Here is a 22,880-nt window from a genome sequence, read left to right on the forward strand (position 1 = left end):
TCACAGTGCATCCGGCGTTGGAGGGGGACACCGGAGGAACAGCAGAGTATTGCATGACGGCGGGGGATCTGGAAGAAGCCCCAGATAGGTAAATGGGCATTACTGTTTTTCAATTTAGGTTTCCTAGAGGATCAGGATCATTTCACTCTGACCTACTACCCCTCACAAGTGCTCTAAACCCACAGCTGAACTCTGGTCCCCTACCTTTCGTGTCCTTACCTCTCCCTCTAAATTGCAAGCCATTGGGCAGGGTCCTCCTCCTTTTGTGTCCTACCTGATCATGCACCTCCATTACTGTGCACCCATGCTATGCATCTTAGTGAACCTAACTTGCCTAATCTCCATGCTCCCCTGCAGTGACTGACTAAGCATTACCTTGTACTCATACTGTGCTGTGTGATCTGGTCTTTCTTGTATTCCTGTATTGTCATATTGCTGTATGTCACCCCTAAATATTGTCTGTAACCTAAACTAATGTCCAGCGCTGCGTAATATGTTGGCGCTTTATAAATACAATAAATAAATAAATATATTATTGTATATTGGTATGTAACCCCACCCTTCTAGTGATGTTTTAGCCTAGGCTATGAGGTCATACTCTGGGAGATCAGCTGACATTCTTGCTTACTACACAGAGGGAAACCCAAAAAATCCTACAGTGATTCACCTTGCCAGCAGTAAAGATGCCGGTATCATTGATACATTTAAAGTAACCTGAGCACTATTTTTTGTTTTTAAAAAATAACCTTCCCATAAGGGAGGTTTGTAATGGTGTCTGCCGCTGGGGTAGGCGGGGGTTGGGTGGGGCATCGGTACTTACCTACAGAGTGCTTCTCCTATGGCCCCCTGGCCGTATGACATGTGCCATCTTCTCCATCCGACCGACAGCTTCTGCTGGTTTTTGTAATTCCTGGTGGTGTCATGCATGCGTGCCGCGATACACTCAGGAGATGTAGTCCGTGGATGTGAGTTCTCTGTACTCTGTACCTGCATCCACGGACTACATCTCTCTTCTATTGTCAGATTCATCCCTTTATTACAATTAAATCCAGGCAGTGGGGATAGAAGCTGCTTTAACTACAGCATATAAACAAAGTCCGGAGCCCAGAATAAGCACATGTGGGGCATCAGCAGAAGCACTGGTGCCCAAATCAGCCACACTGTAACAAACTGCTTAGGATAAGAGAGCATAACATTTCTGTACGACTGCAGTGCTAGCTATGGGCAAGGAATTAGCCAAGATTAAGGAGAAAAGTTACACAAATAAAGAGAAGGACTGTATACCCATGGCAGACTCTAGAGTAAACCTAGACGTTTAAACCTTAAAACAAGGGTGTCACTTAAAGAGGGATAAAACTCAGACATAACATTCAATAAAAATGCCTTTTCCTACTTTTTATTACTCATCCAGTTATCATGTTTGCTTTTGTGCACAAGTAATATTGTCTGTTTACAAATTACAAGTTCCCAAAGAACAGTTTATCTGCTCTGAAAGCTGCCATTGCATTTTTCTTGCATAACTGCTGTATTTATATGTTAAAATCTATCAAGTGATCACTTCTCAGCTGCACATATACTAGTAGAGTAGCAGAAGGAGCTTCAGCACTTTGCTAATGTTTACTAATTGTAGCTGACAAAGGAATGTAAACAAAAGATAATGTTATCACTTCTTCGGGTTCAGCAGCCAGAAGCTTTCCACTGAAGTAGAAAGTGCTGTGTTAACCGTTTGAATGCTGTTCTCCTACCAGTGTTTTTCTCTGGTAGTACCTTCTTTTTCTGTAAATAATCTTTTAGAGCAAATAAGAAATGCTGAGTTTCATACCACTTTGAATAGGCCGGGCCGCCCAGCAAGGTTCTATCCCTCCCCCACCCCCACCCCAACTGAGCCTCTGTGGGCCAATCTGAAAAAACAAACAAACAAACATGGTGCCTTGTGTGCACTGCCCCTATAATTCCCCCATGTGTGCAGCTCCCCACCCCCAGCCTATCACCCTGCAGCTCCCGACACATGACAGGCTTTGGGAGCTGTAAGGTGATAGGCTGCACAGCGGCTACACAGAGAAATCAGGAGGACCTGTCGAGACAAGGGAAAGTATAAAGCTCCTTCCACTACTGTACATCCCAAGACCGCCCCATGAGGGCGGGGGTCACAGGGGCTATTGTTACGCCCCCTCCTTTTAAACTATCATTGTAATATGGTATTCCTGGAAATTCCTAATCAAGACAGGTAATATGGAAACCAGGGGCGTAACTAGAAATCACTGGGCCCCCCGGCAAAACTTTGGATGCCCCCCCCCCTCGCTTTCTGCACAGGTAAATTGAAAACCGATGTTATTCAGTTGGCTAGGGCACACTTGTGTTTTCCCCATATGGTTAAAAACAGACAGCAGTAAAGCACTGCACCCATTTCCTCTATCAGTTACATTAGCTTCTGTGATAAAATGTGCATGTTTTCACACATACAGATACACACAGGGCTTGATTCACTAAACCCGTGATAACTCAAATATCACACCTTATCAAAGATATCACAACTTATCAAATATATCACACCTTATCAAAGTTATCACACCTTATCAGAGCAGCATAGTGAGCGCTACGAACTTATGCCTGCAAATTGGCAATGGCACTCGTCCTGCCCTGAGCCCCTGCTGATTCTTAGCACTTGCTATGCTAATCTGATAAGGCGTGTTAACTTTGATAAGGTGTGATAACTTTGATAAGGTGTGATATCTTTGATAAGGTGTGATAACTTTGATAAGGTGTGATATCTTTGATAAGGTGTGATAACTTTGATAAGGTGTGATATCTTTGATAAGGTGTGATATCTTTGATAAGGTGTGATAACTTTGATAAGGTGTGATATCTTTGATAAGCTGTGATATTTGAGTTATCACGGTTTAGTGAATCAATGCAGAAAACGCATACAGAAAACTGACAGATGAGTGTGCTCCCAGCCTCAGCTTATTACACTCACTCTGTCCATGTCTCATGGAGCAGAGCTGGTTCTGCAGACTTCTTCAGCATAAATACAGAACAGATCACTTGGGAGGGGTAGAGAGGTTGGGTGCTGGGTGCTATACACAGGAGCCTGCTGCACACTGAATAGGGACTGTCTAAAAATCTTTATCTACAAAACTTTGTATGATTCATTATCAGTGGCTGAGCAGATGCAGTCATTAGAACAGTTGTGCAGAGAGCTGAAAGTTTTTTCTCTCCATGCCCTTAGTTGTCAGTCTCTCAGGACATGGAAAAGAAACTTCTCCACCCACGGGCCCCCTGCAGCTTCTGGACCCCCCTTTGGCTGTATCCCTTGCAGAGTCCATTGTTACGCCCCTGATGGAAACCCCTGTTTATCTCATCATGTTGTATTTCATTCGAGACTCACTTTAATTCTGATTTTCCCTGGAGAGTACAGGTTAGTGTGTCTTGTAGAATGGTATAATGTGCTATATGATCACAAATGGGACTTATTCCAGTTTAGGCTAGCCTTAGGTGCTGATGATGTCATACAGCTGTGTTGAGGGTGTGACTGTCCTTGTTGCTAAGAGACAGCATTGTTGCTTACAGTGGTGCCCAACAGTATTTTGTTTGCTCTTGCTGCTGATTGGCTCAGCCGAGCCTCCATTGTCACTGTATTCCAGGTCACATTGTGTCAGTGTGCTGCAGGCACGCAGACTACTAGCTGTCAGCTTGTCAGGGCTGGGTTGCACCTGTTCCGGCCGAGTTTAGCATTAGCGCAGCAATGCCATTGTGAAGTGTCAGGAATGCAACTGAAGGATTAGTAGAGTGCAAGACATAATGGTAATTATTTTTGAGGGACTGGGAGGGGTTGCAATTTATCAGTGTATTATGATCCATCTATTAGCAGAAAGGATTTTCAACACACGTGCCACTTAAGCAGGCTATTTACTTACATTACAGTGCAGGGCACACTTGAAAAGAGCCTCCGCAACTAGTAGCAGGTGGCCTGTATGCCACTAGTTATTGCTCCAGTTCACCCTCTTGGATTTCAGTAAGGGTAAATAGAGGACTGTGTCATAGCTCAAACAATATTCATATTTGATGTAGATATTCAAGAAACATTGGCCACAATTTTCTAAGACCAATCTAGTGATAATAAGGCAGGTAAAAAACTTATCACTACACAACAATGAGTATTTTAAGTGTTAATTCAAGCTTTCACAGTGAGGCCTGGTGCACACCAAAAACCGCTAGCAGATCCGCAAAATGCTAGCAGATTTTGAAACGCTTTTTTTTATTTTTCTATGGCGTTTTGCTAGCGTTTTGCGGATTGCTGCAGCGGATTTCAGTATAGTACATTTCATATATTGTTACAGTAAAGCTGTTCCTGAACAGCTTCTGTAACAAAAACGCCGGCAAAACCGCTCTGAACTGCCTCACCCCGGCATTTTTCGTTTCTGCAAAACGCCTCCCGCTCTGGTGTGCACCACCCCATTGAGATACATTGACCAAGCGGATCCGCAGCCGCAAGCGGCTGCAGAAACGCTGAAAAAGCCACTCGGTGTGCACTAGCCCTTAGAGTGTTGTTTTATCACTCCTGTCCTCTGTAGTTATTCTCACATGCAGTAGATAGGGTAGGTAGGAGCACACGCAAGCAGGATGTAGCTAAATCCCTCCTGTTGCCAGGATGATTACAGCTAGCATAGGACAGCCAGGGAAGGAGAGAGAATGGCTGTGGGTGTGGCTGGATCTGTGTGTGTTTAGAATTGTTATTAAAGACAGGAGATGAGCTTAGTGAATTGTGGCCATTCTCTTTAAAAATGTCACATGACCCAGAGTGTTGAGCAAAGTATGGATCTTCCTGCAGGGTGAGAGTCCCTTCCTCAGCACGGAGCCATCAGTTGACCCCAGCCAATCTCTCTGCTCCCTCCTGTGGAGCAAAAGGGAGGAGGTGGGCAGGGTTAGCTCTGTGCTCATAGAGAAAGACTGGCTGGCACTCCTTCCAGCTCCTCCCTAACTACATTCTGTGAGTGCTGAGAAGAATAAGGGGAGGAGTTTGGACAGAACACAGACTGCTGTTTAATTTGACCAAGCATCCTCACAAGATTGTCTCCGGCAGCAAAACGTCTAGAGCCGGCCCTGGATAGTACCGACAATTGTCCATTCATCTCCTTTGTCTACTAAGCCCCAGAAAACTTCCTTGTCAGCTACAGTAGTCCCCTCCTGCATTATTGGCTCTCTGCATTGTATGATGCACAGTACCTGGAAGCGGCAAACTTAATGCACTCACCTCCTTCGCTGTAAGTAGCATTACACACTGCAATCTTCAGTCCTGCTCATTGGAGATCAGCAATAATAAACAGTTCCAGTCTCATTCAGTCCCATTGATCAGAGCAGGGACAAGGTCCTCCAGCACCCAAGGCTGAGACACCAAAATGTGCCCCTCCATCCCTCCCAATCAAGCTGTGACTCACGGATTGCTATTAGACTAAGAGGGCCACAGGGCCCACACAACCTCCCCAACACCTTAATATCTAGTTATCTGGCTTGCAGTCACTGCTATGTATCCCCTTTTCTTATTTCTTTCTGCTTCATACACAATTAGGAATGACAGCTGAATGAATTGTGCGCCCCCTCCTACACTGCGCCCTGAGGCTGGAGCCTCTCCAGCCTATGCCTTGGCCCGGCCCTGCCATTGATAGTAGGTAGTTGAGACCCAGTTAGCTCTAACCTTGTGCGTACTTACTGAAGGTGAAATAAACTTTAGAAATCAAATATCATCTGTTGTGAAATATTCATTCTTTCACCTAAGGAGCATTGCAAAAATAAAGCACCTCATCACCCCAGAAGATCTGCCAACCCCAGTTCACACTATGGCTGGACTATTGCAATGTTCTTTTTACAGGCCTTCCCAGTAAGGACCTGCACTGTTTGTAGTTAATAAATAATGCAGCTGCAAGGCTACTTAGAACCAACCCCATCAATTGTACACTTCACTGGTTACCCATAAATTGGAGAATCCTCTTCAAGATTGTAATAGTCACCAACGGTGCGCTTTAATTTAAAAAAAGTGAGCCCCCGGAGCCCTCTTGACACGTAGGCTGGTATCACCCAGGAATTTCCCTCTGGGCTCCCCCTTCTGAACTATACACATTCCCATCATGGTCTCTAACATGGGGGGGGGGGTACCACAGAAGAAAACAGCAACAGAAGATAAAAAATTAGAACAGAAGCCTAGAAGTTTAAAGCAGACCTGAACTCAGAACTTCCTCTCTGCCCTAAAAAATAAGCAACAACATAACAACCTTTAAAGAAAAACATTTCATTGTTGCAGCTTTCAGAACTCCTGCAATAAATTTACAGTGTGTCAACTTCCTGCTTTCATGGAAGCAGACAAAGGGTTGACATGGTCTCCTGGATCCCGATTATGTCATATCATGTGATTGGAACCAAGAAGACATGTCGGGATTATATAACTGCAGTGGTGGAGGAGGAAGAATCTGATCCAGCTGTCCAGACAGGTAACTATAAAAGTTCCCTGCCGCCCACTCTGCATACCCTGCTAGCCTGCCATGATGGGGAAGGCACACTTCCCCAACAGCAGGAAATATTTGGCCCTGCAGCCAGGCTCGGATTTACCCAGGAGCCTATAGGCACAGATGTCCTGGCATCCTCGACTTCGCCCTCTATGAGCCTACAAATATCCGCTAAACCACACCACAAATGTGCTGGCTGTCCCAGCTGTCACTTCTCACTTAGTTCCCTTGCACATCATAGGTAGCTACATGTGCCCCTTAGCATTAGGTAGCCAGAACTATCCTTCGTATTAAGTAGCTAGAGGTGCCCCCAACTGAAGGGAGTTCTGGTCAGTAGAATGCGGAGGCCGGGGTGATTAACCTCTCATTTTTATTCTGCTCAGGACTTTGCATATTGAAGGAGAGAGGGAGATGCTCAGGATGGTGAGTGAGCCGCCTTCCCATCATTAGACGCCTGTAGGCACGTGCCTACAGTGCCTTCTGGTAAAACCCTGCTTGTAAAGTAAAACTTTATTTGGCTGCTAAAGGGTTGATAAATTCTTGTGCATCTAACAATGTCTTCATGCCTGGCAAATGCACGACTAGATTTTGCTCCATAACTGTATGCACACCAGTTTTTGGCATAGGCGACCTCTACTAGGCTTTGGCAATCCCCCCTCTTTGAACGGCAGTCCTTTGTATCTGCAGAGCTAGTTTTATACATTTTATTGTCTATCATACACATTTTGCCTGTTTCCTTTACCTCCAATGCTAAGTTAATACAACGGGGGATGTTTAAGCATTTCCAATAACCACAACATCTCTCCCCTATCTTTGCAATTACAAAAATAAAGGCACCATGAGGTAATTAAACAAATAAAAGGCTCAGTGTACTCCAGAGGATCGACGCTGCAAGGGAACGGGAAAAAGAGACGGTGAGCAGCAGCAGAGCCTGCACCCGGCTGTGACCTGACAAGACCCTAATGTATTTTATAGCCTCGGGTGCTTTGTCAAGGCTTTCTGTTCCAATGCATACATTTATGTAATATGCAACTGAGTATGTCGTCGGCACTCTGTAAAACCACTTTCCTGGGAGAAGAGGCCTGCGCGGCTCTGGAAATGAGACAACTATGGAACAGATATTATAGCTACACATTGTATTGAGAATTCACCATAGCCCTGGAAATTGGATTATGTGTAAGTCTTGATTTAGGAGGAAAAAACATGAATGGCTTTTCAGAAGGAGATGCCAAGTCATCTGTAATTCTATCGCACAGACGCCTGTTAGGCGGGATGAATGAAAGGGGCTCGTCTGCTGTGAGGGTGACTTACTAAAGGAGCTGTGCAGTGAAGTGAACCTGTATACATGCTGCAAAATTCCTTTGTTTTTATTTTGAAAAGTGGACCCTGGACTAAGGGCCCTTTTCCACTATATCAGTTGCTGTCAGTTATAACTGGAAGGACAACTGATGTGCAAGGTAATGTCCATGTTTCCCTATGGCTCAGTTCACATTATATGCGTTTTAACTGTAAGCTTTTTCCCGATGCACCGCTATGGAAAGTTAAAACGCATCAGTTTTTCAGCGTATAGTGTAAAAGAGGCCTAAGCCCTAGTCCTGAACTATGTGTACAGGTAGTCCCCAGCTTATGAATGACCCGCCGTTAGGAACGGCATGGATTTTCTGTTTCTATGGAAACAAGTCAAACATTTTTTTTTTTCAAATTGGACTTGTAGTTTTTAAGAAAATCAATTTTAAAAAAAATCAAAGAAAAAATGGCTTTTAAACTTGTATAAGCAGGTACAGAGGGCAGAGGTGACCCAGAGGGGGACATTGGAGGCACAGAGGGGCACAGAGGAGGTACAGGGGACAGAGATGGCACAATGTTCAGACTTAAGAACAGATTCAGGTTAAGAATGAACCTACAGTCCCTATCTCATTCGTTAACTGGGGACTACCTGTATATGATTTTCTGAAGGGCCGGTTCAAGCTCCAACGGGGCCCCAGAGCAAAGGTAACTTGGGCTCCCCTCCAGAAAATTCAGCCCACAGGGCCCCCGAGCCAGCTTCCGCCCCCCCCCCCCTTTATTTATCTCTCCTCTGAACTGTACGGTATTCACCTGTCCCAACCCTTGATCCATCCATGTTATCTGTGTTCATCCTGCTGCCTGGCTCTTCTCAGTGACCTGGCGCATGTTATGGGAAATGGCATGCCAACGAGTCATGGAGAAGAGGCAGTCAGTGGGAATGAAGACAGGGAGCATGGGCAGAGCAGCACGTGGGGAAGTGCCAAAAACCATGCAGGTGCCTCAGGGAGCACAAGTTGAAGGGAGACCTGGGGTGGTCCAGCATCTTGAAGGGGGGGGGGGGGGGGGGGGGCTGGCAGCACTCAGTGGCCCTGGGGCAATTGCTTTTACCTGAATGGTAGCACCAGTGATTACCTGATGGTAGCTTTAAATTGTTAACCAAATTTAGTTCGTTGATTTTTCTTCCCTTGAGACCCCTTTTACACTTGCGTTACCCTGTTTTGCCACAGAGTAACACAAAGGCAATGCTAGACAAAGGACCCTAGCACACTTACCACGTCACATTGCACCAGAAGTGCCTGATCGGCCGCTGAGCCGCTGCAAAGTCGACAGCGCGTTACCATCAGACTTCCATGACAACACAACGGCGTCGGAAGTAATGTAAGTTAATGGCCGATGCAAGAATTTTAAACATGTTGGCGGTAGCGGCACAGTGTGCATGTGCAAAAGGATGGAAATATGTAGCAGAAAGCCAGAAATCCCACTGCCTTATGGCGGTGCTGTACATATGACCCTGTCGGCGCACTCTGCTGCAGGGTCATATGTGAAGCGTTTTGTACGTTGCGGTGCAATGTGACGGGGCCAGGTGTAAAACTGGCTTTAATAGTAAACAAAAGACAGAGCCCTCTGGTTATGGTCCTGACCATGTGATTGTGCCTACAGGATTGCACCTAACAAGATGTATGCTAGGAGGAGCAGAGGATTCCTTTATAGCTCTGCAATAGAAGATGACTTTTTTATATTATCAGTTACTTCTTTCTGGTCAAGCATTCACTGAAGAAACTAAATGTTTGAAGTGAAATTTTGAAAAAATGAAATAAACACCACATGATTTCCCTCCTTTCAAACAATTATACAGCAGTGTAATAACACTAAGGTCCTATACTCACTGGAGTGTAACAATCACAGTTGCAGTTTGGTCCAACCTTTTCCGGCCCGGGGACCACTTTCTGACCATATTTTCCTCCGGGGCCCCAGGTGGGGGGGGGGGGGGGGATTATTGCGCGCGCAACCTGATGCACAGTGTCGTGCGCAGCGGGTTACGGGGGAGGGGCTGGGGTGCGGCGGCATAGCTAGCATAGTTGCCCCAGTATAGGGAGTTTAGTTGCCCCCGTATGGCTAGTATAGTTACCCCAGTATAGCTAGTATAGTGCCCCAGTATGGCTAGTAAAGTGCCCAGTATGGGTAGTAAAGTGCCCAGCATGGCTAGTATAGTGCCCAGTATAGCTAGTATAGTGCCCAGTATGGCTAGTATAGTGCCCAGCATGGCTAGTATAGTGCCCCAGTAGGGCTAGTATAGTGCCCTGCATGGCTAGTATAGTGCCCTAGTATGGCTAGTATAGTGCCCCAGTATGGGTAGTATAGTGCCCAGTATGGCTAGTATAGTGCCCAGCATGGCTAGTATAGTGCCCAGCATGGCTAGTATAGTGCCCAGCATAGTACCCAGCATGGCTAGTATAGTGCCCAGCTATAGCTAGTATAGTGCCCAGTATGCGTAGGTGGTGCCCCCGCAGCCGCCGCTCCTGTTACCTTATGAGCGGGTGGCCGCTTCCGGATTCCCCCAGGCTCCGCTCTCCTTCATGCAGTACTATCTCCTATAAAAGCAGCGCATCTTGCGTCTGCTGTAAGGAGGGAAGGAGGCAGGGCAGCGGCTTCCTGTAGCGGCGATAAGTCCTGCTCATAAGGTAACAGGAGTGGCGGCCGCGGGGGGAGGGGCGAGATGACAGACCTGCCGCGGCCCAGCTGGAAACTGCCCACGGACCGGCAGTGGGCCACGGCCCGGTGGTTGGGGACCCCTGTAGAGGCTCTAGACTGCTTTATCCCAGTGCCTCCTGGCAGTCCTGCTGATCTTTCAGGCATCAGTAGTGTGTGGATCACACACCTGAAACAAGCATGCAGCAAATCCAAAGCATCTGATTTGCATGCTTGTTTGGGGTCTACGGCTAAAAGAATTAGCTTCAGGATTATCCAATGGCTTCCCCCCTCGCCTCCACCAATCCAGCGCTGGGACCCCCAGGCTGAACCACTTTGCCAAGGGCTTGTCGAACAGTACACATGGCCACGCTCCTGTCACGCCTCGTGCATGCGCAGTACCAAGCAGCTGCTCGGGCCAGCTGAAAAAGCAGATCCCAAATGGTTCTGTGCTACTGCAAAGGCCGGAGGCATCCTGCACCTGCACAGTGTGACCACGCTCCTTCACGGATGACTGCCACAAATATACAGAGGGTCCCAGAGTCCAGCGTTGGTCTCAAGGAGGAGGAGGAACCAGAGGCTTTCCTCTACAAAGGTAAGTAGCTGATTTTTCATTTCCTAATGTCACAGGTTTACATTGAAGGACATACGAGCTGAAAAGTTAAATATTAGATCTGCTCGCCTGGGGAGTCTTCCAGCCCCTAGCAATCTATCTGGTCTCTAGGTGTATACTCTGTAGTGTGATTACTACTTCCCGTGAGCGGCGCTGCACACAGAGCAGCCAGGCGTCACATGATCATCAACTAGAGCCCGGCAGGCGAATCACTCCGCCGCAGCTACTCTGCTCTCCTTCCCTTCTCTCACTCTGGGAATGTAAACATACCGCTCTGGGGGGGGGGGCAGCACATGCGGGAGACCCAGACGCCACCTAAATGGCGCACATGACTCAGGTATGAGCTGAGACCTCCACCTTGAAACCACCTTTTAACCAAAAACTCAGCTTATATTCAGTAATATACCTTTAACCTTTAACATTTCAATTCGGATGTCCTTTAAAGGAATCCTGAGATGGGGATATAAAAAAAATTATACATACCTGGGCTTCCTCTAACCCCTTTTAAGCTGACCGCTCCCTCGCCGTCCTCCTTCGCCACCTGGAACTTTTACTATTCCGCCCTAAACTCCTTCAGTCTGGGGCGTACGGTGCATACTACTGCTCAGGCGCAGTGCGCTCCGTGTGATGGGAGCACGATGGGGGGAGCGCACAGCCGGATTGCGCATGCTCCGACTGGCCCGACTGAAGGTGTTTACGGAACGAATAGCAGAGGATGTAGGCGGTGGAATGGCGAGGGAGAAATCAGCCTGGAGGGGGCTGGAGGAAGCCCCAAGTATGGATTTTTTTTTATATCCCCCCATCTTCTATATTAAGGCCTCTTTTACAGTGGGACGTTGCGTTTGATGCGACATTAAGGTCACATAACTTGCCTCTAATGCAACGTATTGAAAGACTATAACTTGGACGTTATAGTACATTCTTTAGCCCTGCGTTTGGTGCGCCGTTTTTGTCGCACAGTGATGGAACGAAAACGGCGCATGCGTTACATTAAAAAAAACATTACTGAGCATGTGCAACACACATAACGCAGCAAATGCATTTCTAAACGCACAGCATGCAGCACTTTCTAAATATTGCTACACGTTACACACAATGCAACATGTGCACTGTGAATGTCGCACAGACTTTGTATTGCTGTGCATTAGTCTGCGTTGGAACATTTTCTAACGTGCAACTTTAACGTCGCACTGTGAAAGAGGCCTAATTCTCTTTCCCCTATAAGAATTCACAAGTAACAAACCATCAAAAACACCTAAAAAAAACCATTCAGCCCTTTCTCCCCGAATGTTTATTTAGCAGCACTTGGAATATTATGCAGGTGCAAATGATGCCCTCAGAGGGTGACTGACAGCCTCCATAATCCCAGCCATCAGTGAAAGCGAAAAAAAAGAAAATAAGAATGCGATGTATGCGCAAATGTTTGTTTTTCAACATTCATCACACACACAATACGGGGCTAATTGTAATTTCCTGTGACACAGCCGTGAGCGCAGCAATGTTTTCTGTCACAGGAGTTGAAATTCTCAGCACCGTTTCAGGATCAGACACATTTCAGGGGCTGTCATACGACAAATGACACGAGCACAACTTGCACTGTTTTCCTTAGTATTTAGCAGATTGGTTTGTAAATGTCTTGTTATATATTGTGTAAGATGGGATCACACTTTCCGGAGGGAGGAAAAATAGACTAATGTTTGTCAGGATGAGAGGAGAATGCTAAATGATTTGAAAGTCAAATCAAGAGAAAAAAAAGACACTGATGATAATGATAATGGCGGCAGCGGTGGAGAAAGATAACATCGGTTATTTAAAGTGCTTAAAGTGCTTAAAGTGAACCCCAATTTTGTTAAAAGAAATTATTTTCCATAAGTTATTAATATGCAAATTTTTTTCATATCGTGTTACTAAGGGCCCATTCACACCTGAGCGGGAGTCGCACGATTCCCACTCATGGCAAACCGCTAGCGTTTTTGCAAAAAACGCTACACATTGTAGCAAGTGGCAATAACCGCAAACGCGCTGCATGCAGCGGTTTGGTGGCGATTTGCGATAAGCGATCGTGATTAGCGTGCAAAGCACGCTAATCGCGATTGCTCCAAAACCGCCGCAGTGTCCAGTGATTTTTCCGCGTTAATCGCCGGCGTTTTGCGATTATAGATGTGAACGGTGCCTAAGGCATAGTGGCCTAAGGCCTTGCAGTGCTAGGGTTTCAGGTTAAAATCTGGGCCAAGGCACTATCTGCATGGAGTTTGAGTGTTCTCCCTCTGCTTGTGTGGGTTTCCTCCAGGCACTCTGGATAGGAACAGTTGGAAATGGAGCAGGACGCGTCCTGTTGAAAAGGGCACCCTCTATAATAGCGGGCGCCGGGGCCAACCACTATTACAGCGGGCGTCCTTTTCAACAGGATATTGGGGGTTAAAGCGAAGCTGAAATTAAAATAAACTTTTGATCTAATGATTTAGAACACAACTAAGAAATAGAACATTAGTAGCACAGATATGAGTCTCATATTGTTTCCAGTACAGGAAGAGTTCAGAAACTTCAGTTGTGATCTATGCAAAAGAGCTTCTCTGAGCTCTCCGAAGAGCTGTTTTCTGAAGCAGTTATATATCGAAGAAACAGTGAAAGACAACTCCAGATAAGGTTTTACTGCAGGGAAATTCAAAGGGTCATTAGCTCTGCTCTGTTTCATAGTTTAAAATACAGAGTGTAGTTTGTAAACTGCAAATATTAAAGAATGATTCGTTGTTATAAAAATAGGCTATATAACTGAAAATAAAAAAATATGAGACTCTTTTCTTTGCCACTAATGTTCTATTAATTATCCGTACTACACATAGAATTCATTATAAGCATTTCACCTTGCTTCATGAGAGAACCGGCCCTGGGAGTAGGAGGATAGACACAATTGTTTTTACCTCATCCTTTTATTTTCGTTTCAGCTTTGTTTTAATATTTGTGAGGCAGCTGCTTCACTTTATTAACCGACATCCCATGTTTTCTGATTGCCTACCCAGCATAGTATAGCCATGTTTCTGCCATGAGTGGCTGTGTTTTTAAGCCTCTTTATTGCAAAAGAGTTTGTGAGTATTCCATGTTGCATGTGGTCGCTGGATTTCTACTCACTGATAATTACTGTGGTCCCCCGGGGAATAGGACTGCAATTATACTGGATGGGCAGCCAGAAGGGAGACCATTATCAGCAAACACAGCTACTAAAAGAGTGTAAACAATGCTTGGAGGAACCAGACCTAAAACACTCAAGACGTATTCTGACGAGGCCAATACACACATGCAACACTATAGTCATTTCAAGTGAACAATCTTGATAAGGTTGTTCAGCAATTTTTAAAGAAAAAAAGCTGCTCCAAAATCAGATAAAGGCAATGATGAATGAGAAACGGTCAGAGAAGAAGACCTACCTTGATGGAAATTTTCAGACATCAGATTTGGGCTGTGGGGATCTGTTGTGTATCAGTATCGTTGTACTTCACCTGTACTGCACCTGTGTGCTCTGAGCATGTCTGATCTGTCACTATACTGCACATGTGTGCTCTGAGCATGTCTGATCTGTCACTATACTGCACATGTGTGCTCTGAGCATGTCTGATCTGTTGTAGTGCACCTGCGTGCTCTGAGCATGTCTGATCTGTTGTAGTGCACCTGCGTGCTCTGAGCATGTCTGATCTGTTGTAGTGCACCTGCGTGCTCTGAGCATGTCTGATCTGTACTGAACCCACGTGCTCTGAGCATGTCTGATCTGTCAGTATACTGCACCTGTGTGCTCTGAGCATGTCAGATATGTCAGTATACAGCATTTGTGCGCTCTGAGTATGTCTGATCTGTCAATGTACTGCACCTGTGTGCTCTGAGCATGTCTGATCTGTCACTATACTGCACCTGTGTGCTCTGAGCATGTCTGATCTGTCATTATACTACACATGTGTGCTCTGAGCATGTCTGATCTGTTGTAGTGCACCTGCGTGCTCTGAGCATGTCTGATCTGTTGTAGTGCACCTGCGTGCTCTGAGCATATCTGATCTGTTGTAGTGCACCTGCGTGCTCTGAGCATGTCTGATCTGTCACTGTACTGCACCTGTGTGCTCTGAGCATGTCTGATCTGTCACTATACTGCACATGTGTGCTCTGACCATGTCTGATCTGTTGTAGTGCACCTGCGTACTCTGAGCATGTCTGATCTGTTATAGTGCACCTGCATGCTCTGAGCATGTCTGATCTGTCAATGTACTGAACCTACGTGCTCCTAGCATGTCTGATCTGTCAGTATACTGCACCTGTGTGCTCTGAGCATGTCAGATATGTCCAGGGCCGGCCCTAGACTTTTTGCCGCCTGAGGCAAATTTTTAAAAAATTGCCGCCACCGCCGCCCCCCCCCCCCCCGTGTGGGGGGGGGGGGGCGCCGAGCTGGAGGGGTAGCTGGCAGGACGGGGTATTGGGCCAGCGGCGGGGAGGGGGGTCGGACCCCCCCCTCCCTCGCCTGGGTCCCCCGTCCTCCGCTCCCCTCCAGCCTTAAATAGAAGCAGCCGCTATGTGTAAGAGGAACGGGCGGGGAGGACACTCGCCTCTTCCCAGCGTGCGCTCCACTGACGTCACTTCCTGCAGCGTTGCAGGAAGTGACATCAGTGGAGCGCACGCTGGAACGAGGAAGAGGTGAGTCCTCCCCGCCCGTTCCTCTTATACATAGCGGCTGCTTCTATTTAAGGCTGGAGGGGAGCGGAGGACGGGGTCCAACCCCCCTCCCCGCCGCTGGCCCAATACCCCCGTCCTGCCAGCTACCCCTCCAGCTCGGCGGCCGGCTCCCCGCACCCACGGACGGGCGGGTGCCGCCCCTGGAAATTTGCCGCCTGAGGCAAAAGTTTCACCCCGCCTCATGAGCGGGCCGGCCCTGGATATGTCAGTATACAGCATTTGTGCGCTCTGAGTATGTCTGATCTGTCATTGTACTGCACCTGTGTGCTCTGAGCATGTCTCATCTGTCATCAGGGGTGTTGCTAGCCCCAAAGATCAGTGGCATGTGCCCTGGATCTATTCCAAGGTGCCCCTGATGTCCCTCAGACAGGGTCAGGCAGAGGGCGTCTGTACTCACCTCGGGCCGCTTAGTCACTAGATCTCCTCTTCCAGGCTTCTTTCCCTTCTCCACCACAACGCCCAGCATGCCCAATAGAGGCACCACTGCACCCAGAATGGCACCACACAGGGCATCTATGTGGGCCTACTAGGTGCTGTGATGCCATGCTGGGTGCTGTGATGCCTTTATTGGGGCATTCAGGGAGCTGTGGTTCTTCTACTATGGGGCATGCTGGGAGTTGTGGTGCCTCAATAGGAGGCCCATGGGAGCATGGGAGGGGGTCCACTAAAAGGTCAGGGAATGCTATAGGGGGACTGCCAGAAAACGTGGCAGCAGTCCAGCCCGCCTATCAGAAAGCCAGAGCAGCCAGCACAGAAGCCAGGTAACACTGGCTATTTATGTGAAATGCTGCATTTTTGTGTATTAATGGAGAGGGGGCTTCATCCAACATTTTACTGGGCGGGCCTACTTAGACCGCTGTTAAGTTTATGTGAATTTGGCTCCACCCATGGCCACACCCACATTCTTGTGCATGGCCACACCCATTTTTCCACTGGAGTGCCCAAAAGAGCCCCGGATGTCTTAGGATCCTAGCAATGCTCCTGTCTTTCATTGTACTGCACGTGTGTGCTCTGAGCATGTCTGATCTGTCATTGTACTGCACGTGTGTGCTCTGAGCATATCTGATCTGTCGTAGTGCACCTGCATGCCATGAACGTTTGATGTGACAGTGTACTGCACCTGCATGCTGTGAGCAAGTTTTATCTGTCATTGTACAGTGCCACCAGAGGGAGGCAAAGGGAAAAGGGGTGAACATTGGGGGACTCTGTCAGGGGCATAACTATAAATTACTGGGCCCCCCCCCCCCCCCCGCTAAATTTTGGATGGTGCCTCCTTCCGCCAAACGCTTCCCCTCCCCCCCTGAGAATCAATGTTATTCACTTGGCTAGCGCACACTTGAATGTGTTTTCCCCATGCAGATAAAAACAGCAGTGAAGCGGTGCACGTATTTTCTCTATCAATTACATTAGCCTCTGTGATAAAACGTGCATGTTTTCACACATACAGACACATGGGGCTTGATTCACTAAACCGTGATAACTCATATTACGGTCATGCTAGCATTTTGCGCGCGTTATAACGCACGTAACTGTTTTCATGCACAATCGCCAATTACCGCATGCAACTGCGATCGTGATATCAGTTATCACGGTTTAGTGAATCAAGCCCATGTTATGCAGAAAACGCATAAAGAAAAACGCACACAAAAAAAATTGACAGACGAGTGTGCTCCCAGCCACAGCTTCTTATTACACTCACTCTGACCATCTCTGATGGAGCAGAACTGGCTCTACAGACTTCTCCAGCATCACTACAGTACACAGCACTTGGGGAGGGGTAGAAAGGCTGGGGGTAGAACAGTGCTGTAGACTCTGCGGAACACACTGAATAGGGTCTGTCTACACATCGTTGTCTGCAAAACTTTGTATGATTCCTTATCAGCGGCTGAGCAGATGCAGTCATTAGAACAATGGTGCAGAGAGCAGAAAGTTTTTTCTCTCCTAGCCTTAGTTGGTCAATCTCTCAGAACGAGGCCCCCTGTGGCTTCTGGGCCCTCCTGCGACTGCATTCCTTGCAGGGTCTACTGTTACGCCCCTGGGCCGTGTCAAAGTTATTCTGGGAAGCCCCATGATTTGTAGTTACGCCCCTGCCTAAGGGATACTTACCTCGGGAGGGGGAAGCCTCTATATCCTGAAGAGGCTTCTCCCGTCCTCCTCTGGAGAGGCGATTTAGAGCTGAGCCCCCTGAAAGTCCGCTTTTCGCCACTGCCCACATGCGCACTAGTGGCTTTCATTTTGGGAACTAGCAGAAATAGCAGAACCTGATTGGCTCTGCGCTACTGTGCAGGCGTGAGCTGTCTGCGCCTGCGCAATAGAGTGGACCTGATATGGCTTGGCTATTTCCACCAGAGGCCAAACAGAAAGCCGCTAGTGTGCCTGCATAGGCAGTCTAGAGAACATCTTGAACAGCGCATGCATAGGACACTACCGGCGTCAAGGATGTGCGTGATCAGGGCTGCGCAGGCGCAGTGGCCACTGACTTACTAAATTATCAGACCAAAAGTAGGTCACTGTGGGGGATCAGAGGATCGGTTTGTCATGGCGCGGGCACAGGGTGGCTGCGGGGGGCCGGTAAAAGCCCCAGGTAAGTTAAACTAGCTTTTTTCAATGACTTTAGGTTCCCTTTAGGTGATCAAAACACAGTTTTGACCGATATCGCTACCGAAATCGCTACCAGTGTGTGAGGCTTTGAATGATTTCTTATCCTATATAATAATAGTCAAGTGTCTCTGCATCCCTGCACTTCCTGTGTGTGTGTGTCCCCCGTGTTTTGCGCTACTGCGCATGGTCAGGGACGGACAGAGACACTGTGAAGAGCTGAAGGAGGAAGGGGCGGACGTGTGCGGCGGGTGTGCGCGATGTGCGGCGGGCGTGCACGATGTGCGCGTGGAGGGCGCGTGCATGTGCAGGGCCTGCGTGCAGAGCGCATCGATGTGGTGACAGACCTAGTCCGTTTTTAAACGGGCTAAGGTCACTAGTACATAATATTTTTGGTTCTAAAAAAATCCGATTGTTCTATCAGTTGGTCAGAAATTGATCAATGTTTGGCTACCCTTATCCAGTGACCAGCTGTCACTTTCTATAACCCCCTCCTTCTAGCTATGGCCCGAATATAGAGTAATAGTGCCCCTTTCTGTTACTGTATTGTGCTTTCTATAGATATTTGTGTCGGCAAAGCTCGAGGCCTTTGTTCACTAAAGGCTGCTAAAACGAGCCTTATTAGTTCTGATTATCAGCAGACATCTTAATGAGCACTTGAAGAAATAACAGTTGATGAGAAGGAGAGATTCAATGCTGAGCAATCATTTCCAAAAATAATAATTTGTGTTGTAAAAAGCAGTACAAGGCAGGAAAAAAATGCCATCACTGAATATTTATGGAAACTACCGTAAAAAAACAAAACAAAAAAAAAACTGTTACTCACCTCATCACCTTCAAAGCAAAAAACAGCCATACTAGGGCTTAAAGGATACCTTAGTGCTTAAAATTTCTAAAATTAATACTCAGGGTTGTTACCTCATCCCTTTAAAGAGACACTGAAGCGAAAAAAACATGATATAATGATTTGTATGTGCAGTGCAGTTTCTAGGCTAAAATGCACCCGGGGCGAGGGTGTAAAAATTGCGCCCCCCCCGGTATAGGTAGCCAGCTATAGGTCCCCCCCGAGTATAGGTGGCCAGGCATGGGTGAGCCAGTAAAGTTGCCCTCCGTATAGGTTAGCCAGGTAGTTGCCTCCAGTATAGGTAGCCAGTATAGTTTCCCCCAGTATATGTTAGATAGACAGGCACCCCTCCCCCCGGTATAAGTTAGAAAAGTAGGTGCCCCCAGTACAGGTTAGCTAGGTAGGTGCCTCCAATATAGGTAGCCAGTATAGTTGCCCCCAGCATAGGTTAGATAGGTAGGTACCCCCAGTATAGGTTATTAGGTAGGTGCCCCCAGTATAGGTAGCCAGTATAGTTGCCACCTGTATAGGCTAGCTAGGTAGGTAGGTGCCCCCAATACAGGTTAGATAAGTGCCCCCAGTATAGGTTAGATAGGTAGCTGCCCCCCAGTATAGGTTAGATTAGGTAGCTGCCCCTCAGTATAGGTTAGATTAGGTAGGAGGTGCCCCCAGTATAGGTTAGATTAGGTATGTGCCCCCAGTATAGATTAGATAAGTAGCTGCCTCCCAGCATAGGTTAGACAGGTAGCTGCCCCCAGCATAGGTTAGATAGGTAGCTTCCCCCCAGTATAGGTTAGATAGGTAGCTGCCCCCAGTATAGGTTAGATAGGTAGATGCCCCCAGTACAGGTTAGATTAGGTAGGTGCCCCCCAGTATAGGATAGATAGGTAGGTGCCCCCCAGTATAGGATAGATAGGTAGCTGCCCCCAGTATAGGTTAGATAGGTAGCTGCCCCCCAGTATAGGTTAGATAGGTAGCTGCCCCCGAGTACAGGTTAGATTAGTTAGGTGCCCCCCAGTATAGGATAGATAGGTAGCTTGCCCAGTATAGGTTAAGTAGGTAGGTGCCCCCTCATAATGGCGGGGGGAGCCAGAGCCGCGGGGAGGGCAGCCCTCCCTCTTCCTCCCTCTCCTCTCCCGGCCGCCCTCCGTGCTCCCCCCTCGGACTGCAGCAGAGTTAGCGCGCAGGGAAGCGCTGCTATACACAGTTACTCACCTCCCTGGATCCGATCGTCGCTCACGCCCTGCTGGTCTCTTCTCTGCAATGTAGCCGCTGATGATACACACGTCACGCTGCTTCCTATGTAAACAGGAAGCAGCGTGTGTATCAGCGGCTACATTGCAGAGAGGAGACCAGCAGGGCGTGAGCGGCGATCGGATCCAGGGAGGTGAGTAACTGTGTATAGCAGCGCTTCCCTGCGCGCTAACTCTGCTGCAGTCCGAGGGAGGAGCACGGAGGGTGGCCGGGAGAGGAGAGGGAGGAAGAGGTCGGGCTGCCCTCCCCGCGGCTCCGGCTCCCCTCGCTATCACAGTGCCCCCCCTTCCTCTGCGCCCAGGGCAGCGGCACGGGCCGCACAGCCGTACAAACGGCCGTGTGTATGTGTAGTACAGCTAAGAAATAAAACATTAGGATCAGAGACATAAGTCTAATTGTTTCCAGTACAGGAAGAGTTAAGAAACTCCAGTTGTTATCTCTATGCAAAAAAGCCATTAAGCTCTAAGACTTTCAAAGTCGCAGAGAGGGCTGTCTTCTGAAGTTTATTATCTCAGCTGTCAGTGAAAAATTTTCTTTTTCTCTGCCAGAGGACAGGTCAATAGTTCACAAGACTGCTCTGAAAAAATCGTTTAGATGTGTGTAAAATGCAAATATTAAATAATGATGCAATGTTATAAAACACACTATATCACTGAAAATAAAAATATGAGAATATTTTCTTTGCTACCAATATTCTAGTAATTATCCATACTACACAACCAATTCATTATATCATATTTTTTTTTTTGCTTCAGTGTCTCTTTAGATACAGGCACATCTAAGTTATACAGTTTCTGGGGCTACTCACACATAATCAGTGCCTAAACTGCATCTAACTAGCCACAAGGCATGTATTATTCATGTGTCAGTATTTAAAGGACACCCAAAGGCAAAAATAAACTAATGAAATAAACAACTGTATCTATCTTCCTTCTCCTAAAAATCACTTTTTAAGATATTCCACTGTTTTAGTTTATGCTTAAACCTACTTTTTAAGTGTTAACTGTTTTATTGTTTTTGCTCAATGACACATTCACTGAAGTATGCCAGAGCTAAAATGTATGAACGATTGACCTTTTTTATCTCTTTCCTGCTCTCAGAAGCCATTTTCTGCTAGGAAAGTGTTTGATAGTTGGAATTTCTTATCAGTGAGGGTCACACTTTAACACTTCCAGTCTGAGTCAGGACTGAGCCAGACACTTACATACCTGATATTTAACTCTGTCAGGCAAACACAGACAAAAAAGAAACACAGCCTAGTTATTTGTGTGCTAGGCACTGTACATACCCATGTCTATCTCATCATGTCACATGACACCTCGGGTTCGGTATCCTTAAAGGGATGAGGTGGCAACCCTGTGCCTACTGTGTGTGTTGGGAGTTGTGCAGATGCTTACCGCACCTCCCCTTTTCCAGCGTCACCCTATGTTCTCTAGTCATTGACCCTGTTCTTTACATCCTGGTCAGTGCCCTCTGACCTGGACATACTACGCCACACATGCGTATCAACCATTTATTGATCTCAGTTCTATTTTTAAATTTTTCACTTTGCAATTTTATTGATTGATTTTTTCCCCCTTTTTGCTAAAGCAGCAGCACTGGCAGAAGGTGTTACAGCTGATGGTGGGGGTGTGACAGACAGTGAGTGGAAACATGAAAACCTATTTCACTGCAAAGCTTAATACTGAAACTTCTACTTTACCTAGAAGCTAATTGATAGATTGCCATTGCCAAAATTACAGACTGACATGAGTTACAGTGGTGTAATAAAACTATTTGTCCCCTACCTGATTTCTTATTCTTTTGCATGTTTGTCACACTTAAATGTTTCTGCTAATCAAAAACCGTTAACTATTAGTCAAAGATAACATAATTTAACACAAAATGCAGTTTTAAATGATGGTTTTTATTATTTAGTGAGAAAAAAAAACTCCAAATCTACATGGCCCTGTGTGAAAAAGTGATTGTCCCCCTTGTTAAAAAATAACTTAACTGCGGTTTATCACACCTGAGTTCAATTTCTGTAGTCACCCCCAGGCCTGATTACTGCCACACCTGTTTCAATCAAGAAATCACTTAAATAGGAGCTATCTGACATAGAGAAGTAGACCAAAAGCACCTCAAAAGCTAGACATCATGCCAAGATCCAAAGAAATTCAGGAACAAATGAGAACAAAGTACTGTAATTGAGATCTATCAGTCTGGTAAAGGTTATAAAGCCATTTCTAAAGCTTTGGGACTCCAGCGAACCACAGTGAGAGCCATTATCCACAAATGGCAAAAACATGGAACAGTGATGAACCTTCCCAGGAGTGGCTGGCCGACCAAAATTACCCCAAGAGCGCAGAGAAAACCCATCCGAGAGGCCACAAAAGACCCCAGG

The sequence above is a fragment of the Hyperolius riggenbachi genome, chromosome 7 (assembly GCF_040937935.1).
Source record: "Hyperolius riggenbachi isolate aHypRig1 chromosome 7, aHypRig1.pri, whole genome shotgun sequence".
Classification (NCBI taxonomy): domain Eukaryota; kingdom Metazoa; phylum Chordata; class Amphibia; order Anura; family Hyperoliidae; genus Hyperolius; species Hyperolius riggenbachi.